Source organism: Lissotriton vulgaris, unplaced genomic scaffold, assembly GCF_964263255.1.
Source record: "Lissotriton vulgaris unplaced genomic scaffold, aLisVul1.2 SCAFFOLD_310, whole genome shotgun sequence".
In the NCBI taxonomy this organism is placed as follows: domain Eukaryota; kingdom Metazoa; phylum Chordata; class Amphibia; order Caudata; family Salamandridae; genus Lissotriton; species Lissotriton vulgaris.
This window is the reverse complement of record NW_028254046.1, coordinates 388841-409271: the sequence shown is the minus strand read 5'-3', so window position 1 is coordinate 409271 and position 20431 is coordinate 388841. Positions and strand designations below refer to the sequence as shown.

The following is a 20431-nucleotide window of genomic DNA, read 5'->3' as shown; positions in this document are numbered from 1 at the left end:
GTGTTCCAGAAACAGAGACTAAGTTTCATGGGTGTCAAAAGGAGACTGAGAGACATGAGCCTAAAATACGAGATGCTCTTCCCAGCCAAACTGAGAATCGAATTTGAGGAGCGGACATACTCTTTTGATCGTCCTGAGGTGGTTGCGGACTGGCTTGACAATCTGCCCAATCAGGGTGGCCAGGATGGACAGTCTAGAGGAGCGGAGGGCGGATCGGAGGAATAGGAGTAGGCGCTCACCCTTTGACTCTGGATCCTGCGGGCCTCGGACAGTGGTTCGCTACACTAGCTGCTTGAACTAAAGAGACAATGTGACAATTTGGGGGTGGCGGGGCTATTGGTGGGTCTTCTCCTCATCCGTTTCACTTTTTGTAGTTTAGTTTTATGCTAGGACGACAGGCAAACTGCAAATTGGGGTGGCTTTTTAGGCTTATGCAGGGGTGCAGGGTGGGGGGGTTAGTAACGGGTTATGGTTGGGGGGTGGGGGGGTCCTGGTTTGGGTGTTTTGGTTTTTTGCAAGGCAGCTTACTGTTTTATTGTCTGATTGAAATGCCGAGTTCTGGAGAGGGATGGATCTGTCTACATATTCGGGATGGGGGGTAGGGGACTGAAACTAATTAGTTGGAATGTGAATGGGTTGGGGGATAGGATAAGACGTGGGGTTGTGTTGCAATTGTTGAAACGTCTCTCCCCTGATGTGATACTCCTCCAAGAGACACACTTAATAGGCAACACTTGTCATGCCATGAATAGGAGGGGTTATCGTTTAGTCGCCCATGCCGGTTTTACTTCTGGTTCTAGCGGGGTAGGCATCCTAATGAAGAATTCCCTCCCGTTAGAGATTGATGTAACGGTTCTAGGCGATAGAGGGCGCTATGTCGCTATCACGGGCAGGTGGGAGGGTCGCACCCTCTCCTTGGTTTCTGTTTATGTTCCCCCCGGCCTGCAATAGACTACCTTTGCTGACCTTGGGTGAGTCATCCTTTCACTCCCGGAGGGGACTTTGGTATTGGGTGGTGACTTTAATTCAGTGGTTTCTGGTAGAGAGGATCGACATCCGCCTAGGGACCTCACAAGTGCCCAGACCTGGCTCAGCGGTTTTATAGACACACTGGGCTTGGTAGACTGTTGGCGCTGCTACATTCCTCCCAGCACCAATACACCTTTCATTCAGGAGCACATGGTAGCCTTTCCAGGATCGATTATGTACTGATGCCCGCCGCACAGGCCCTCTCGGTCACCGAGGTTAGGCATCTGGCGCGGGGTATATCCGACCACTCCCCAGTGTGGATTCAGATGGAGTTACATGCGGGTGCTGAGGGCCGGGTGGCCCGGATTAGCCCCTGGTATCTTTGTAATCCTACAACCCGTGCCGCCCTTGTAAAGTCTCTTGACCAGTATTTCATGGAAAATGAGGGGTCTGTATCGTCCGCTGTGTCCCTTTGGGAGGCTTTCAAGACTGTCATTAGAGGCCATGCGTTGTCTTTAATCGCGGGTGTGAAAAAATGAAGAAATGAGGAAGTTGTAAAGATTGAGTCCGAGATTGTGGACCTGGAGTGTGACCTCGAGCAGGGGATTACCCGTGAGAAGCTACATGTTTTGCATCTTAAGCAATTGGAATACAAGGCATTGGTCACAGATGCGGCGAAGATCATGAATAGGGAGCAGCAGGGTCATTTGTATGATGTTGGAGACAAGGCGGGTAAACTGATAGCGTGGCTGGATAAGAGAGATAGGGCGAGTCGTGTTGTTCCGGTGATTGAGAGAATGAGTGGTGAACGGGTGACCGACCCTGGTGAGATCGCCCAGTGTTTTGCGGAGCACTTCCAGGCAGTCTATTCCCCTGTGTCAGAGCGGCCGGAAGAGGATTCGCATTTGTTGTTACGCGATATCGCCTGTCTGACGCAGATAAGGAACAAATGGATTCGGTGATAACGGTAGACGAAGTGGCCCTTGCTATTCGCTCCTTGCGATCGGGGAAGGCTATGGGACCCAATGGTCTCCCAATTGAACTCTATAAATTGCGTCCTGACAAGATGGCTCCCTATATACGGGATATGTGTGTGGAATCGCGTGAGAGAGGCTCCCTTCCCAGGGATCAGCGTCTGGCTACCATTGTGGTGATCCATAAGGAAGGGAAACCGAGGGATAAGTGTACTTCCTATAGGCCGATATCTCTTTTAAATGCTGAGCCTAAGATTCTCGCGAACGTATTGGCTAATCGATTAATAACTGTGATTAGCGAGCTGATTCATCCAGACCAATCTGGTTTCATCCCGCACAGAAACACAGCTCTGAATCTTAGGCGGTTGCATGGTGTTCTCGCAAGGGCGGCGACGTTGCGTGAGCCTGCCATCTTGGCTTCTTTAGATGCCACAATGGTGTTTGATACTGGGGAATGGCCGTATTTGTGGGCTGCCCTCACTAAGTTCCGATTTGGTCCAGGCTTTATTGGCTGGGTGCGGCTCCTCTATGAGAAACCCCTGGCACAGATCGTTGTGACCGGGCGGGTTTCCAAGCCGTTCGGTCTGGGGAGAGGTACGAGACAGGGCTGTCCCTTGTCACCGCTACTGTTTGCCCTGGCCCTCGAGCCCCTTGCTGCATGGATAAGGTGGGAGCCCTCGATGAAGGGTATTCGGTGGTCCCCTGACTTCGAGGATCGTATCTCGCTATATGAGGATGATATCCTGCTTTATTTAACATCTCCCCGGAAATCGCTGATAGTTCTATTTGACGTTCTGACCTCCTTTGGTAAGAATTCTGGTCTTGTTATAAATTGGACCAAGTCTTGTCTATATATGCTGTGGGGTGCGGTCCCTCCTCTCTCGCGTGACTGTCCCATCCAGTTGACGCCCTCGGGGTTTAGGTATCTCGGAATTTATATTTCATTAGACCCGGTGGCTCGTTATGAGCAGAATTTGATTCCACCATTGAATAGGTTGAAATTGGACGTTGCGGCCGGGCAACTCTCTTCAAAATGATGTCTCTGCCACGGTTCCTCTATGCACTCCAAAACACCCTTGACATAGTTCCGGCTAGTTATTTTCGTGCAGTGGAGAGTCTCCAGAGGAAGTTGATTTGGGATGGTAGACCCCGTATTGCGCTCGCAAAGTTAACACTCCCTTGGTACGATGGGGGTATTGCTCTCCCTGACATCAAGCAGTATTATTGGGCGTCTCAACTGAGCGCTATCAATCATGGCATGTATGGTCCATCTAACCCCGCGTTTACTATGGACAGGTGGTTGTTGCCTGGGGGTGATTATTATAGAGCACTGTACTCAAGGTCAGCCGGTAGGGATCTGTCGGGGCCTACGAGGACTGCTGTGCGTCTGTGGTATAATGCGATGGGATGGAAAGATCGTATGACTCTGGCTACCCCGCTTTTCGCTTCTGAGAGACTGGGCAACCTGTGGAAGATCAAGGGGTTTGAGAAGTGGGACCTGATAGGTATCAGTAAGGTGGGTGACCTCTGGGCAAAGGATCGTATTAAATCATTTGAGGTGCTGAAGACAGAGTTCCAATTAAATGATAGGGAATACTTTCGATATCTTCAGATCCTCCCCGCTCGAGGATAGGGTGCTGGATGGATACTATCTCCATGATCTACAAAAAACTAATAAACAACAGGGCTGACCTACTGGTTCAGCTCCGGGACTCATGGACCCGAGAGGGCCTAGAATTGGACGATGAGGACTGGCAGTCTGCGATCTCCTCTCCTAAGGAGGTTGCGATTCCGGCTCGTATCCGGTTAGTGCAGCTCAAGATACTCCACAGGACCTACGTTATAGGCCCCCGTCTGGTTAGAATGGGATTTTCTGAGGATGTTTCGTGTAAGCGGGGATGCGGTACCTCGTACCTAAAGGACTGAGTAAGTTCTTCACAGTCGAGAGGGCCCACAGAGTTCCGGGTGGTAAACCAAAGCCGGGGGCCCCACCGCCGCCTATTATTGCCAGGATCTTTAACCCCTTGCGTGCGGCGGGAATTCCCCGCCCATGCTGACTCCGCCTTGCGCGGGCGGAGTCATGACGGAACGGTTCCGTCATCAGCACAGCTCACCCGTAGCTGATGACGGAACCGTTCTTTCATCAGCATGCAAGGGGTTAACTTCAGAGATCAAGATGCAATTCTGCAGGCCTCGCGGTTGGGTGGGCCTACGAAATTTGAAAATACCACTGTGAGTTTCTACCCAGACTTCACGCAAGTGGTCCAGAAACAGAGACTAAGTTTCATGGGTGTCAAAAGGAGACTGAGAGACATGGGCCTAAAATACGAGATGCTCTTCCCAGCCAAACTGAGAATCGAATTTGAGGAGCGGACATACTTTTTTGATCGTCCTGAGGTGGTTGCGGACTGGCTTGACAATCTGCCCAATCAGCGTGGCCAGGATGGACAGTCTAGAGGAGCGGAGGGCGGATCGGAGGAATAGGAGTAGGCGCTCACCCTTTGACTCTGGATCCTGCGGGCCCCGGACAGTGGTTCGCTACACTAGCTGCTTGAACTAAAGAGACAATTTGACAATTTGGGGGTGGCGGGGCTATTGGTGGGTCTTCTCCTCATCCGTTTCACTTTTTGTAGTTTAGTTTTATGCTAGGACGACAGGCAAACTGCAAATTGGGGTGGCTTTTTAGGCTTCTGCAGGGGTGCAGGGTGGGGGGTTAGTAACGGGTTATGGTTGGGGGGTGGGGGGGTCTTGGTTTGGGTGTTTTGGTTTTTTGCAAGGCAGCTTACTGTTTTATTGTCTGATTGAAATGCCCAGTTCTGGAGAGGGATGGATCTGTCTACATATTCGGGATGGGGGGTAGGGGACTGAAACTAATTAGTTGGAATGTGAATGGGTTGGGGGATAGGATAAAACGTGGGGTTGTGTTGCAATTGTTGAAACGTCTCTCCCCTGATGTGATACTCCTCCAAGAGACACACTTAATAGGCAACACTTGTCATGCCATGAATAGGAGGGGTTATCGTTTAGTCGCCCATGCCGGTTTTACTTCTGGTTCTAGGGGGGTAGGCATCCTAATGAAGAATTCCCTCCCGTTAGAGATTGATGCAACGGTTCTAGACGATAGAGGGCGCTATGTCGCTATCACGGGTAGGTGGGAGGGTCGCACCCTCTCCTTGGTTTCTGTTTATGTTCCCCCCGGCCTGCAATAGACTACCTTTGCTGACCTTGGGTGAGTCATCCTTTCACTCCCGGAGGGGACTTTGGTATTGGGTGGTGACTTTAATTCAGTGGTTTCTGGTAGAGAGGATCGACATCCGCCTAGGGACCTCACAAGTGCCCAGACCTGGCTCCGCGGTTTTATAGACACACTGGGCTTGGTAGACTGTTGGCGCTGCTACATTCCTCCCAGCACCAATACACCTTTCATTCTGGAGCACATGGTAGCCTTTCCAGGATCGATTATGTACTGATGCCCGCCGCACAGGCCCTCTCGGTCACCGAGGTTAGGCATCTGGCGCGGGGTATATCCGACCACTCCCCAGTGTGGATTCAGATGGAGTTACATGCGGGTGCTGAGGGCCGGGTGGCCCCGATTAACCCCTCTTATCTTCGTAATCCTACAACCCGTGCTGCCCTTGTAAAGTCTCTTAACCAGTATTTCATGGGAAATGAGGGGTCTGTATCGTCCGCTGTTCCCTTTGGGAGGCTTTCAAGACTGTAATTAGAGGCCATGCGTTTTCTTTAATTGCGGGTGTGAAAAAATGAAGAAATGAGGAAGTTGTAAAGATTGAGTCCGAGATTGTGGACCTGGAGTGTGACCTCGAGCAGGGAATTACCCGTGAGAAGCTACATGTTTTGCATCTTAAGCAATTGGAATACCAGGCATTGGTCACGGATGCGGCGAAGATCATGAATAGGGAGCAGCAGGGTCGTTTGTATGATGTTGGAGACAAGGCGGGTAAACTGATAGCGTGGCTGGATAAGAGAGATAGGGCGAGTCGTGTTGTTCCGGTGATTGAGAGAATGAGTGGTGAACGGGTGACCGACCCTGGTGAGATCGCCCAGTGTTTTGCGGAGCACTTCCAGGCAGTCTATTCCCCTGTGTCAGAGCGGCCGGAAGAGGATTCGCATTTGTTGTTACGCGATATCGCCTGTTTGACGCAGATAAGGAACAAATGGATTCGGTGATAACGGTAGACGAAGTGGCCCTTGCTATTCGCTCCTTGCGATCGGATAAGGCTATGGGACCCAATGGTCTCCCAATTGAACTCTATAAATTGCGTCCTGACAAGATGGCTCCCTATATACGGGATATGTTTGTGGAATCGCGTGAGAGAGGCTCCCTTCCCAGGGATCAGCGTCTGGCTACCATTGTGGTGATCCATAAGGAAGGGAAACCGAGGGATAAGTGTGCTTCCTATAGGTCGATATCTCTTTTAAATGCTGAGCCTAAGATTCTCGCGAAAGTATTGGCTAATCGATTAATAACTGATTAGCGAGCTGATTCATCCAGACCAATCTGGTTTCATCCCGCACAGAAACACAGCTCTGAATCTTAGGCGGTTGCATGGTGTTCTCGCGAGGGCGGCGACGTTGCGTGAACCTGCCATCTTGGCTTCTTTAGATGCCACGATGGCGTTTGATACTGTGGAATGGCCGTATTTGTGGGCTGCCCTCACTAAGTTCCGATTTGGTCCAGGCTTTATTGGCTGGGTGCGGCTCCTCTATGAGAAACCCCTGGCACAGATCGTTGTGACCGGGCGGGTTTCCAAGCCGTTCGGTCTGGGGAGAGGTACGAGACAGGGCTGTCCCTTGTCACCGCTACTGTTTGTCCTGGCCCTCGAGCCCCTTGCTGCATGGATAAGGTGGGAGCCCTCGATGAAGGGTATTCGGTGGTCCCCTGACTTCGAGGATCGTATCTCGCTATATGCGGATGATATCCTGCTTTATTTAACATCTCCCCGGAAATCGCTGATAGTTCTATTTGACGTTCTGACCTCCTTTGGTAAGAATTCTGGTCTTGTTATAAATTGGACCAAGTCTTGTCTATATATGCTGTGGGGTGCGGTCCCTCCTCTCCCGCGTGACTGTCCCATCCAGTTGACGCCCTCGGGGTTTAGGTATCTCGGAATTTATATTTCATTAGACCCGGTGGCTCGTTATGAGCAGAATTTGATTCCACCATTGAATAGGTTGAAATTGGACGTTGCGGCCGGGCAGCTCTCTTCAAAATGATGTCTTTGCCACGGTTCCTCTATGCACTCCAAAACACCCTTGACATAGTTCCGGCTAGTTATTTTCGTGCAGTGGAGTGTCTCCAGAGGAAGTTGATTTGGGATGGTAGACCCCGTATTGCGCTCGCAAAGTTAACACTCCCTTGGTACGATGGGGGTATTGCTCTCCCTGACATTAAGCGGTATTATTGGGCGTCTCAACTGAGCGCTATCAATCATGGCATGTATGGTCCGTCTAACCCCGCGTTTACTATGGACAGGTGGTTGTTGCCTGGGGGTGATTATTATAGAGCACTGTACTCAAGGTCAGCCGGTAGGGATCTGTCGGGGCCTACGAGGACTGCTGTGTGTCTGTGGTATAATGCGATGGGATGGAAAGATTGTACGACTCTGGCTACCCCGCTTTTCGCTTCTGAGAGACTGGGTAACCTGTGGAAGATCAAGGGGTTTGAGAAGTGGGACCTGATAGGTATCAGTAAGGCTGGTGACCTCTGGGCAAAGGATCGTATTAAATCATTTGAGGCGCTGAAGACAGAGTTCCAATTAAATGATAGGGAATACTTTCGATATCTTCAGATCCATCATGCCTTAAAGTCTAGCTTCTCAGAGGGTGAGAAAATCCCAGAGTCGTCCCCGCTCAAGGATAGGGTGCTGGATGGTCATGTGCCTGACAGTACTATCTCCATGATCTACAAAAAACTAATAAACAACAGGGCTGACCTACTGGTTCAGCTCCGGGACTCATGGACCCGAGAGGGCCTAGAATTGGACGATGAGGACTGGCAGTCTGCGATCTCCTCTCCTAAGGAGGTTGCGATTCCGGCTCGTCTCCGGTTAGTGCAGCTCAAGATACTCCACAGGACCTACGTTACAGGCCCCCGTCTGGTTAGAATGGGATTTTCTGAGGATGGTTCGTGTAAGCGGGGATGCGGGCTGGTTGGGACATTTCTCCACATTCTCTGGGAGTGTCGTGATGTGACTGTCTTCTGGAATGAGGTGCATAAAATGATGGAGGAGGCCACGGGTGTTGCTCTTTTGCCCGAAGCCAGGCGCTGTTTGTTGAATGTGTGGGAGCCAACAGATCACAATGCTGCACACACCCAATGGGTGACCCTTGGAAATATGATCGCTAAAAGGGATATAGCACAGTTATGGGGGTCACAGAGGCCACCTACCGTTGAAGCATGGAGGGAGAATATGGATTGGGCGATGTTTAGGGAGAAAATGGTATACGTAGCCCGGGGGCGACCCCGGAAGTGGAACAAGATATGGGGTCCCTGGAACAATTACCGTGGTGGCATCTGCACTCCCCCCGTGACAACTAACGCTGATGCTCCACTCACGTTTCTACTGAAGTATCATCTTAATGACGCACTGACTTGTTTCTCCCCCATCTCCCCCATCCCATTGCCGATTGTATATGATTCTGTACTGCCTTGTTCCTCTCTCGTTTGAACTGGTATTCTGTAGGATGTTCCTTATTGCCTTGTTAGTTTATCATTTTCAATAAAAAGAAACAAAAACAAAAGAAACAGAAATATTAAAGACATAAATGCCTTTTTTGAATTTGTAAATACCAGTGTGTATAATATGTATTTTTGTATACTTACTTGTAGCCCTGAAGAAGTCCTCTTGGACGAAACGCGTTGGCTACGTTTTGTATGAAGAAAAAGAATAAAATAACTTTAAATCCCTACTGAACAGATTCCAAAAAAACTTTATTTATTTACTATTGTTCTTTGTGGAGAGTGCTGAACCATTGTGTTGTGTTCCTGGGTTTTACCATTCACTTCACTATCAAGCTGTTCAATCTGTTCGATACTTCCATTCACATTCTCATTCACATAACTTTCTTCAGCACCCTCACACAAAGCATCCCTCTTGTCAATCATGAAATCATCAAATCCTGGTGCTTACCATCATCAACACTGTCTTTTAGACATTTAGCAAATCTGCTCATGTGCCACACCTTACCACCACTCAATCTTGCAGAGTTCGTAAAAATTTCTTCCACACGAAATGGTTTGGAGAATTTGCTTTGCCCTTTACCAACTCTAAAGGGCAATTTTACTCTTACCAAATTCCTTCACCTGGAACTCTCTAGCGCACTGAGCGTTTCCTTGTATCCCGATACACCTTATATTTACCTTGAGCCTTCACAACCTTGGTTATCCCTCATAAAAGGCACCCTACCTCTCATAATTGATAAAGGGCTCAAACTGGTAACAGTGGGGGTAGTACAACAGACCGACACCAACCTTAAAATGCTCACCTTCCAATCCAAGTTCTTACTCCTAGCAATCTGCAAGGAGCCCTTTACAAATCTGTTAAATCTCTCAACTTCTCCTTCAAAACCTCACTCCAGAACTGCACCCCATTGTTGGTTACGACTCTCTTTGGGAGGCCCTCTCTTTGGAAAATACCATCCAAGAACCCATTATGTCCATCTTATGGTTTCCCAGGCCATATCAGGGCAAGGCACCTACGACTTATCTGCTCTTTCACATAGGTCATACTCCCCGACCACCCTTTCCACTTCTTTGTTTATACCAGTGGCGTAACACAGGCCCCCACAGGCCCCCACAGGACCCCAAGACCCAGGGGGCCCCTCAGCACAGTAGTCTGGGTGGAGAGCTCCAGATTGAGTACGGAGGAGGCTCCTCCACGTTCATTGCAGGGGAGCCCCCTCAAGTTTCGTTACGCTAGTGGTTTATACCCAGCCACCAGTATGATTCTTTCACTTTCTTTTTACTCTTCACGATGCCTAAATGCCCCTTGTGGCACAATTTCACTATGGCTGTCCTAAAGACAAGGGAGGGTTTATCCTGCCTCACCTTAAGACGTTGTCACACATCACAGTCAGTTCATTATGCACCTTGACTTCCACTCTTCCCTCAAGGTCGCTTGCCTGGCCAACTTTCCACCACGTACTTCCTAACTTCTACCAATACAGGACCCTCCTTAAAGGCTTCCTTCCATTCCATCCTGGTGATTGCATCCAGTTTTTCTGCACTAGCCCATACCACAGTAAATTCTTCACTACCATCTCTGAAAACCTCCAAATTTGGCATAGAATTCAGCCAATCAAAGTAAAGACTGTAACTCATCTTTACAGATGGAAGTAGGAGCTTCCCTCACTGCACGTAACAACTCTTCTTTAGGCTTGATACCCTCACTCGAGATGACAAGCCCCAAGTAATTAAAACTTTTCACTTTGAATTTGCATTAAAAAAATTCTGCAGTCAACCCATTCTCTTGTAAAATGTTACTTTCTCTACTCTGGCATCATGTATTTCCTCACTTTCCCCCATGATCAAAATGTCATCTTGGAAAAAAATCGTTCTACTCTGATTTTTCAGCAGTTTATGCATTAACTTTTAAAATGCGTCTGCCACAGATGCTATGCACTTCTCTTAAGTATCCAGAAAGAGTCATGAATGCTGTCAAATCCTTACTTTCCTCATGCAATTTTATTTGGTGGTACGCTGATGAGAAGTCTATTGATGTAAAAAATGTAATCCCCTTAGTTTGCACCAACATTTCACTTATTTAAAGATAGAGGAAATCTGTCAATGACAATATTGTTGTTTAGGTTCCTCAAGTCGACACTACCAAATCTTGCCGTTGCTTCGTTTGGCTACCACAATCGGAGCAATCCACTCAGCCGCATCAATCATGTCAATAATCCCTTCATTCAGCAATCTCTCAATCTTGGAGTTGACTTCTTTCCTTTCTACCCAAGGAATATTTCTGATTTTGTGGACTTTGGGCACCGCATTCTGTTTGAGAACAATTTTATTCGAATACCCAACCAATATTCTAATTTTCCCTTAAAAGACTTTGGGGTTTCCCCTCAAACTCACAGCCACTTGATTCACTGTCTCTAGTGACCAACACTTGTTCCCGACTGTTGGGGTACAAAATTATGTTCAACGCTCTCTGGTCCACCCACCCAAAGACTGACGTACCATTCTTCGCAATGTACTAGTTGCTGACCAGTCTTTTCACCTTGAATTCGAACGTCAACCTGCAGAACCCTACCATAGGAATGGGTTCCCATGTGAAGCTTTTAGGTGCTACATCAAGAGAGTCAAGTCCTTGCCCAAAATTCCCGCAAATATTTCTTCCCAGACAGTTTTGTCCACAATAGTGTACGGAGACCCCAAATCAGCCACAATGAGGATCTCCACACCACCTACCCTTACGTTACAAACTGGTTTATTGCGAGATAATTTGGAAAGAATTTTCACACTACCATCACATTGTGTTACCATCACAACAAGTACACGCTCACTCTGTTGGGAAGGTCCCTCTGATGCAGAACTATTACTGCGAGTCAGAATCGGAATCCGACTCTCCTCTGACTGCACTCACTTTATTGTTAGTTTGGCTCTTCCTACAAACTTTAGCAAAATGTCCCAAAGTACCACATTCCCCGCATTTTTGGTTACGGGCAAGACATTTCGTACTGTATGCTAGATGGTCCTTGCTGCCACACCTCTAACACTTTCTTTCCAAATAGTCTTGATAGTTGCATAACAGCACCTTTCTTATTCTCTTCCTGAAGAATTACCTGTTTTCTTTTTTAGTTTGACTTTGCATACCACATCCTTCAAATTCACCTAAACAGCCACAGCACATTTGTTAGAAATCTTCTCTTTCCTAACTACTGAAACTACTTCACTAAGTGAAGATTCCCCATAAATTCAGAGTCGTTCTTGAATGTGTTCATTATTGACATGCATGATGATCTGATCACTGGTCAACTCATCATGCAAGGATCAAAACCTATAGGTTACAGCCAACCTCTTCAAAGCAGACACATATTCTTCAATTGATTCAACCTTACTTTCTTTGCATTTGGAGAAGTTGTGCCGGTCTATGGCTATGCACACGGATGTGGAATAATACCTATCCAAATCCTCTAAAGCATTTTGGAACACATCAGACTCACTTACAGTTTCTTTTCCATTGCATAATACAAAATAATCCCTTGAGGACCTAGTGAATGTAAAAGAATGTTCTTTTTTTTAACCTGTGACAACTCCTCGTCCTCAATCGTATTAATATGGGTTTTTAAAATACTGTTTTCACTCATTCTATTTGATCGGTGGTTCCCCCATGTCTGTTAAAAACATCTGTAGCGGGGTCCTTGAGAAAGTGTGAGATGCGCACATACTTAACGGTGTGTTGCTACAGACCCTTGACTGGCCTTCAACAGCAACATCTTTGAAGAACACTTAGTTTGGCAGTTCACAAGTGTAGGAAAGTAGGATCTGCTTTTATGGTTACTCCCTCTTTCTGCCGTTGTAATTCTGTTTTCTGACTAGTCTGACTGAGATCCTGCTAATCAGGACCCCAGTCTCTGTGCTTCCTCCCTATATTGGACGACGGTGAGTACTTGGGTACCCCACATTTTGGCTACTGGTGTATCCTTGTAAGGCCCTAGTATATGGTACTAAGGTACCCACGGCACAGGTACACTAGGGAACCCCTATGGGGTGAAGAATATATTATGCCACCCTTTGGAGACCACGCAAATTCTGACCACAGGCCTACCATTGCAGCCTGTGTAAACTGGTGCTAGAACCACTTACGACCATGTACGTTTTCTTCTATCTGAGATCGCTACACTTAAAACCTATAAGCCATCCCTAAGGCAGGCCTTTCAATCCTGATGGCAGGGTGCTTGGTTATATGCGTGAGGGTGCCCCTGCATGAGCAGGACACCCTTATAAACCCCGGAGTCCATTCTCCAGGCATTGTAGGCGAGTCAGCCATTACGATACATATTAGTGGCCATGCGTCATTACACGATGGCTAACTATAAACTCGCAGTAATGAATCCTGGCATGTTTTATTAAACATGTTGGAATCATAACCAAGCAGTGTGGAGCTCCTCCGGGAAGCCCCCATGCTCCTGGTAACAGTTTTCCAGAGTCTGACAGCAAGATAGGGCTGCTGCCAACCACAGACACGATTCTGCCCTCCTGCTGCTGAGCCAAACTTAAGCAGGAGAAGGTAGAACAATAGGTGTCCTGTCACAGGGAGGTGTGAAAACCTTCCAGACAGGACTTAAGTGTATTGGGCTGGGGTAGGGGCACTTGCCAGCATCACTAGACTGCTTTGAAGGGCACATTTGGTGTCCCCCTTGCATACTTCAGTTGAAACCAGTTCAGGAAGCACTTGGCTCCCGCTCTGGCACAAAACTGGACAAAGGACGTGGGAGTATCCTCCCCACTGTCCAGCCCCTCCCTTGGGAGGGACCCCTGAATCATCCCAACCCTTTCCTTAGGGTACTTCAGGGCTTACCTGTGGGTGGCTCTTCAGATTCATCGTGGGCCAAGATTCAGATTCAAAACCACTTAATTTTCAACCGCCTGGGCACTCTGGACTTCACTTTGGGAACCAAGACTACATCTGGATGATTCCTACTGCTCCGGGTCTAGTCGTCTTGCCAGTCTTCTGCGTTGTCTGTGCCTGTGCTCCACCCAGGTTCTTCTCCAGGCCTGTGGACATCAAAGACACCCAAAGGAATATCCCTTGGAGTGAAAGAGTCACTCCCCAGCCTCTGCAGGCATCGCAACTAAGCTGATCGGTTTTTCTGTTCCTGACATCCTCTGGACTTCGCAAGGCCCACCAACACAGTTGGTAGTTGTGCAACTCCCTCGAGGCCTGTACTGTCTTCTCGCCAAGTTTGAGATCAGTATCCTTCGTCGGAACGGCTGGAACAGAACCCCTGTGCACCGCGTCGACTTGCCATTGCCAATGCTTGTGGATTCTCTTTTCCTGAAATCTTCGGGACCCAAGAAGCTCCAGCCTCCAGCAGCTCTTGCTACCAAAATCTTTGTTCTCACCGCATCCTCTGCACCATGGACCTGCATCATTGGTGAGTTGCTCAAGGTCCTCTTCCGACTCCTGTGCCGTTGGCCTGTGGGTCCTCTTGAGGGTCTTCTTTATCTTCCATGGGCTTTCTTGCTTGCTTGGGGCCTACTCTTGACTGCTCGTGGTGAAACCCTAGGACCTTGCTGGTCCTGACACTGCACCTTTTTTAGTCTGCCACGTTTGTTGCCGCTGCCAAGACTTGTTAGTGCTGCCGCCCGAGACCGACCCCCTGGCTCCTGACATCCAATGTGGGACAGCTTGTGAATGTCTCCTTGTCTTCCACAGCGTCACCTGGTCCGCAGAGCTGCATCACCAAGGTCACAGTCAACTCTCCTGTATCTTCCGATATCGGTGGGCATTCGTCTTCCGTGCCTCCTGGTCACTCCTGAGTAGCATAGACTCTGTTCCCTCTGCTTGCAGGTACCTCTCTTCATGAATCCACCCTGGGATTCCTCCGGACTCTTTCACCTTCTTCAACAGCGGCATCTTTTCTGCAGTCCTCCATGATGGTCTACAAGCAGTTCCCAATGTCACTTCAAGCCTATGCACCAGCTTCCCTGGTGTAGGTATCCTGGTTCCCACGGTATCCACGAGTGGGGTGACTCTCCAAAGTTACATCTTCCACGGGGTTTCTACAGGGTCCACTGGGAAGGGTCCTTCTTCTTGAAAACTGCAACGGCGACCTCCCGGTTGACTTGTATTGAGTACACTGCTGTATATTCACTGGGTACTTACTGTGTGGTTCCTTGGGTCTCCAGCGCTTCTAAGTCTTCTGGGTTCAGTGTCGACTTCGGTTACAGTTCGCATTCACCCTTTATTAGTATATGGTTTGGTCTCCCTCTGGCGACCATTGTGTATTTATGCTAGTTACCTGTCTCGTATTGAAATATTGTGTGTATTGTGTTTATATCTCTGGACAGGAAATAACATTATTGTTATAACTACACTGTGCCTTTCTTTTTCGTTTAACCTACACTATGATTAGTACTGGTAAAAAAAGCTGCTTCACACTCCTTCTGGATAAAGCCTGAAGGCTTCTCTCCACAGCTACCACTTGGAGAGCTTTCTAAGGTTGTCTAAGACCACTAAAATCACCATAAGGGTTGGCTGGATTCGTGCAGGGTGCGCCACTGAAATAAGTGTACACCATATACTAAGCAAGCCTCCTACAGCAAGACACTGTAAGTAAGCAGTACAACCAGTGTAGTAGGCCAAGATTCAAAGGAGTAGAAATACCACAGCTTCCTTGTACAGAAGTACTGCCTCTTGGTTACACGTCGCAAGCAACAGTTAACTTCCCAGGTAGATAAAAAAAAAACAGGCACTGATGGCAAAGCAGCAAACACTACAAAACAGTAGGCAGTATGGAGAACAACTGTCTTATGACGGTTAAGCAGCTTGTAAAGAAAAGAAATGGCACTTGCAACGAATTGGCACTGCCAGAAGAATAGAAAGGCACCTCACCATGTACACTTGCCAACAGCAGCTCCCAGGAAAAGGGTGCGCTGCCGGAGGTTGGCAAAGCACCTCAGAGACTAACAGCAGCTTCCAGGAGACCGCAATCAGGTACCGTGAATTCCAAAGGAAAATAAAGAAGCAGGACACTAAAGTGTGTAAATAAATGCAATGTCAGACATCCAAGATAGCTGCACTTGGCTTAACTCACATCGTGTTAATTCCTTACACTCATAAATGCGCGCTCCTCTATGCTGTAACTGCCGTGGCGCTGTTTGCCTCACAAATTACACCCGTATAAATTATGGCAAAATTTGTAATATGCCAAATGGGTGGTAAACAGGATCTACGTTGGCCCCACTCACCAAGGAATGCTCAGCAGGCTAGCAGGAACATGCACTCCAAGCAGATACTCTGTGTGATCGGTGATAACATACTCCAAAAGTTTGCACGACGTGGGTAAGTACTTCGTTGTCGCCAAAATTGTTGAGTCTACACGGAGACAGGAGAAAAGTAACCTTTTTATTAGTATTAATGGAAGGTTGGGGCCAAAACGTCATGTCAAGTCAGCAGAACCTGTAACTGACCACCAAGGAACATTCACATGAGCTCACTCGTGCCCCAACACATTCAAGAATAAACACAACAGCTGCTCTCATCATGAGTCTAATCCAGCATGTGGCTGGTGGTCAGACGTCCGTCTCCAAGGAGCTCAAGTTTGAGTTTCATCCTTTCTTCCACCAAATGCAGTACCCTATGTTGCAGGGCAGCCTTTGTGTCATGGCACAGCTGAATGCGATGGAGTTGTGTGGACCACAACCTTTCCACCGGCACTTGAACCAGGTCAGCCAGTTGCTCACTGACCACCGGCGCGGCTGCAGTGTCATGTGCATCACTGGTGGTACTTCGCTCTCCTGTCTGTGCAGTGGATGCTGCAGTCCTGTCCGGGGAGGGGCCAACTGATGTAGAAGTCCTACTTGCAACGTCTGCCTGATGAAATGGGGTAGGTTCCATGTCTCAATACCCTACCCCAAACCTCTGGGGGAGAGCCATGTTGGTCCCCATACCCTTACTCCTCGGGGTCTCAGGTGGTGTGTAAGAGTGAAAGGTGCAGCGTGCTGGGAGTCTGGTGTCAGTAGTTGTGGCAGACGATGGGGGTCACAGAGGCAGTAGTGAGACCGAATAGGTATTGCACACACTGGTCTAATTAGGAATAACCTTAGCTACATGTATAGAGGGCCATTCTAAGGAACTGCTGGAACTATTCTAGCGGAACACATGCCGTTTCAGCCATGGCGAAACCTAGACCACATGCAATTGCAGGGTTCTGTAAGTAAAGAGTCTCTTATCAATAGTGTAGAGGCTCATGTTATGCTTTATGCTTTCTTAACTTGTGTCTTCTATTATAGCAGCCTTGATTTGTAAAAAGCTGCACTTCCCAGAAAACCCTGGATCACAAACTTCAGGTGGAGGGGAAGTGAAACTACTCATCATGCATGAGCTTAGTCTATCTATAGCAGTTATATATAGTAGTCACCAGGAAGTAACAGCCTCTTTTCTTGATGCTCAGCAAGACTTAAAGAACTCCCTGCCAAACCTTTTCTATATTGTTTTGTTAGAAATGCGTTTGGTATTGCATGTCTGATAGGGTTAGACTTAATTGGAATGTATTTCAAAAAGTTGTGCTTCTGATTTGCTATGTAATATCTAGAAAGCTTTGGGGCACTGTTTTCCCTTGGGAAACAGCCTTTACAATGTGGCCTGAGCCACACGTGCCGTTTTCCCACAAGCTTAACCACGCTTGCCTGAACCAAGGATCTTCCTTAACCATGCATGTGTGTGGTTAAGGCAGTTAGCGTTCCAGTGTTCAGGATGGGCGGGGAGAAAAAGAGGAAAAATCGGAGCAGAAAGCTCAAGACACGGACAGATAAGTAGGGCTGGCAGTTTTTGGAGCAGGGGGGGGGGTAAGGGGGCTCGCTTTTAGGGCTCAGGACGTGGGAGGTTTTGGAGTACTTTTTAGAAGGGGCCAGCGTTTTTGGACTCAGGGCGGGGGGAGGGGGTTAGGTAGTTTTGAGGACTGTGTTTGGGGGAGTTTTTGGAGTGGGGGTGGTTTTAGAGCTCAGGGCAGGTGGGCTGGGTCGGGGTAGTTTAAGGTAAGGGTCAGGGTTTTAGGCCTCAGGGTCAGAGAGGGGAAGGGGTACCTTTAAGGCAGGACAGGTTTTTTTTTTGTTTAAATCATTTCTATTGAGGTTTTTAACAGCAAACACACGACAAGACAACATGATAATAAGACCTCCCGCCCTTCCAGCTGGCTGCCCACCCCTCCCGCTCGAGGGCAAGTCTCACCTCTGTGCAGGAGAATGTGTCCATGAAGGTGGGTGAGGGCCCAGATTTGACCGACAATGTCATGAAACAATCCCATCAACAACCAACAGTCCCCTTTCCCCCAACCCTCCTCCCCCTTTACCTCCCATATCCCTCCCCCCAGTGTGGTCGGTAGGCGTCCGCCAAGCGTTCTAAGGCATACATATATTGTGAGGTTCAGATTGAGGTCTCCGCGTCTTTCCTAAAGTCATCTGGTAGGCGGAGCACCTTGAGGTATTTTGGGCATGTAAGTTCGTTAAATTCGTCTGACAGGAGGGAGACTAAGGGTTGCCTAGTGTCCAGGAATGTGTCTCGTGTCTGAGTGAGGGAGGCTTGTATCCTTTCCATACCCATAATGTACCATAGCCTTTGGAGCCACCCCGTGTGTGTGGGTTTCCTCTTGGTGCCCCATAGTGATAGGATGTGTTGAGTGGCAGCCCCCATTGCCAACCCCATCTGTCTCTCCTGAGTGATTTGAGGGGGAACGTGATGGCGTTGGGGAGACCGAGAAGTGCATATGCTGGAAATCGGGGGATTTCCGTCTCAAAGTGTTTATCTATGTCGCATAACACCTGCTCCCAATACTCCTGTACTTCCGCATATTCCCACAGTGTATGAGTCAGTGTCCCTGTATGGCCGCACCCTCTCCAGCATGTCGGATGCCTGCACGGATTGCTCTGGTGTAGCCGTGCAGGTGTGAGGTGCCAGTAGTATGCTATTTTTACCGCAGATTGTCTGCTAGCCACGTTACGGGCAGTGTGGTGGGCTCTGAAGTAAATGTCCTGCCATTCTTTGTCTGTAAAGGAGCGTTCCAATTCTCACTCCCATCGCTTTTGGCCCGCGGACCGCGAGGATGTGGGCCAAGCATCTCATATAGGTCTGTAATCGCCTGTTTGTCCGTTGTTTTCGTGTGTAGCCATTTCTCATAAGTTGTGAGATGTCTGCTCACGTGGGGTAGAACCTCTCTCGCCCTTAGCCAGTGCCTGATCTGAAAGTATTGAAAACGCCGAATCTGAGGGAGCGTGTAATAGTCTTGTAGGGTGCGCATTTGCAGGAAACCCTCGGGATCGTAGAGGTCGCCAGCCGCCTTGCACTCCGACGACCGCCATTGTGGGAATGACCCAGGGATCATGCCCGGTTGAAAGGCCGGGTTATCAAACAGGGGCGTCATCGGGGATGGAAAGGTGGTGAGGCAACATGGGACTGCCACTTTGTCCCATACCTGCATCACTGTTCTCGTGATGGGCGATCTTTTAAGGTACGAGGGCCTGTCGGTGCGTTTCAGGAATGGACCTTTCCATAAGGACATCTGGCCCATTGCTCGGTCTTGGAATAACCATCTTTTTTCCGATTCAGGTTGGCTCCACTCCAAGAGGTATCGGAGCTGCGTCGCCTGAAAGTAGCGGAGTAAATCAGGGATCCCCAGGCCGCCACCAGCACACCAGTGAATAGTTTGAGGTCTAGGTTGAGGAGCGAGATGGGTCTGTAGGCTGCGCAATGAGACAAGTCCTTGCCCAGTGTGGGAAGGACCACAATGTCGGCCTCTAGCATGTCCTGAGGAATAGAGCCCCTGCCTTGGAAAGAATTAAACAGCCTGGTCAGTAATGGCGCCAGTAAAGGACAGAAAGTTTTATAAAAGCCTGCGGAGAAGCCATCAGGGCCCGGAGCCTTTAGCGGCTTAAGGCGTGCGATCGCAGAGATACCTTCGTCTGTCCTGATAGGCGCGTCTAGAGAGTACTGAGTGGCCTCATCGAGAGGTGTGATTGCCGTCCCGTCGAGGTAGGACTCGGCAGCCGCCTGCCCGGTAGGCGGTTCTGCCGTGTACAGGGAGGCATAAAATGCCCAGAACGCCTCTGCGATCTGGTCGTCCTCCTGAGTTATGTGCCCCTCGCGGGATTGAATGGAGGAGACTTTAGCGCGCAGAGTCTTGGCCTTGAGGCTGCTCGCGAGTAAGCGCCCTGTTCTATCGCCTCCTACGTAGTACTCTGCTCTGCTCTGTCCAGGTCTAAACTCGCGAGCTGGGCCCTAACTGCCTTGAGTTGGCGCCAGATCCTATGGGCCCCGGTTCGACTATGAGCCCGTTCCAGTTCAGGCGCCTGTTTAGACAGGGATTGCCGCTTGTCCCTCCACTCTTTGGCTTCCGAAGCGGCCACAGCGATTAGGTCCCCCCCACCACCGCTTTAAGCGCTCCCCACACCGCTGTCAGTGAGACCTCAAGAGTATCATTCACACGCAGGTATTCAATAATGCTATCATGAAGCTGTTGCTTGACCCCAGTGTGCTGCAGGAGGGCTTCATTGAGGCGCCATCTACCCTTCCGCATCGCGGTCCTCGGGACTCGCAAGTGTGTCATGAGTGCATCATGATCAGAAAGTGCTGCCGGGAGGACCTCCATGTCATTTACCAGGGGGGCCAGGTCAGTGTTTCGGAAAAAGTGATCAATTCGAGCGTATGTGTGGTGTACGTGGGAATAAAAAGTGTAACCCGGGGTGGTGGGGTGATGTTTTCTCCACAGGTCCATAAACCCCCTGTCCGATAGCCAATGGCTCC

At 49.0% G+C, this 20431-nt stretch overlaps 1 long non-coding RNA gene across 1 annotated transcript in view; it reads right to left on the bottom strand.

The window, feature by feature from the left end:
- The window catches only part of LOC147660675 (uncharacterized), a 76103-nt gene that overhangs the window by 11522 nt on the left and 44150 nt on the right, over positions 1–20431 (bottom strand). The window contains exon 2 of the long non-coding RNA XR_015306213.1: positions 15883–16009. This is a non-coding gene — a long non-coding RNA (uncharacterized LOC147660675). The remainder of the gene's footprint in view (positions 1–15882; positions 16010–20431) is intronic.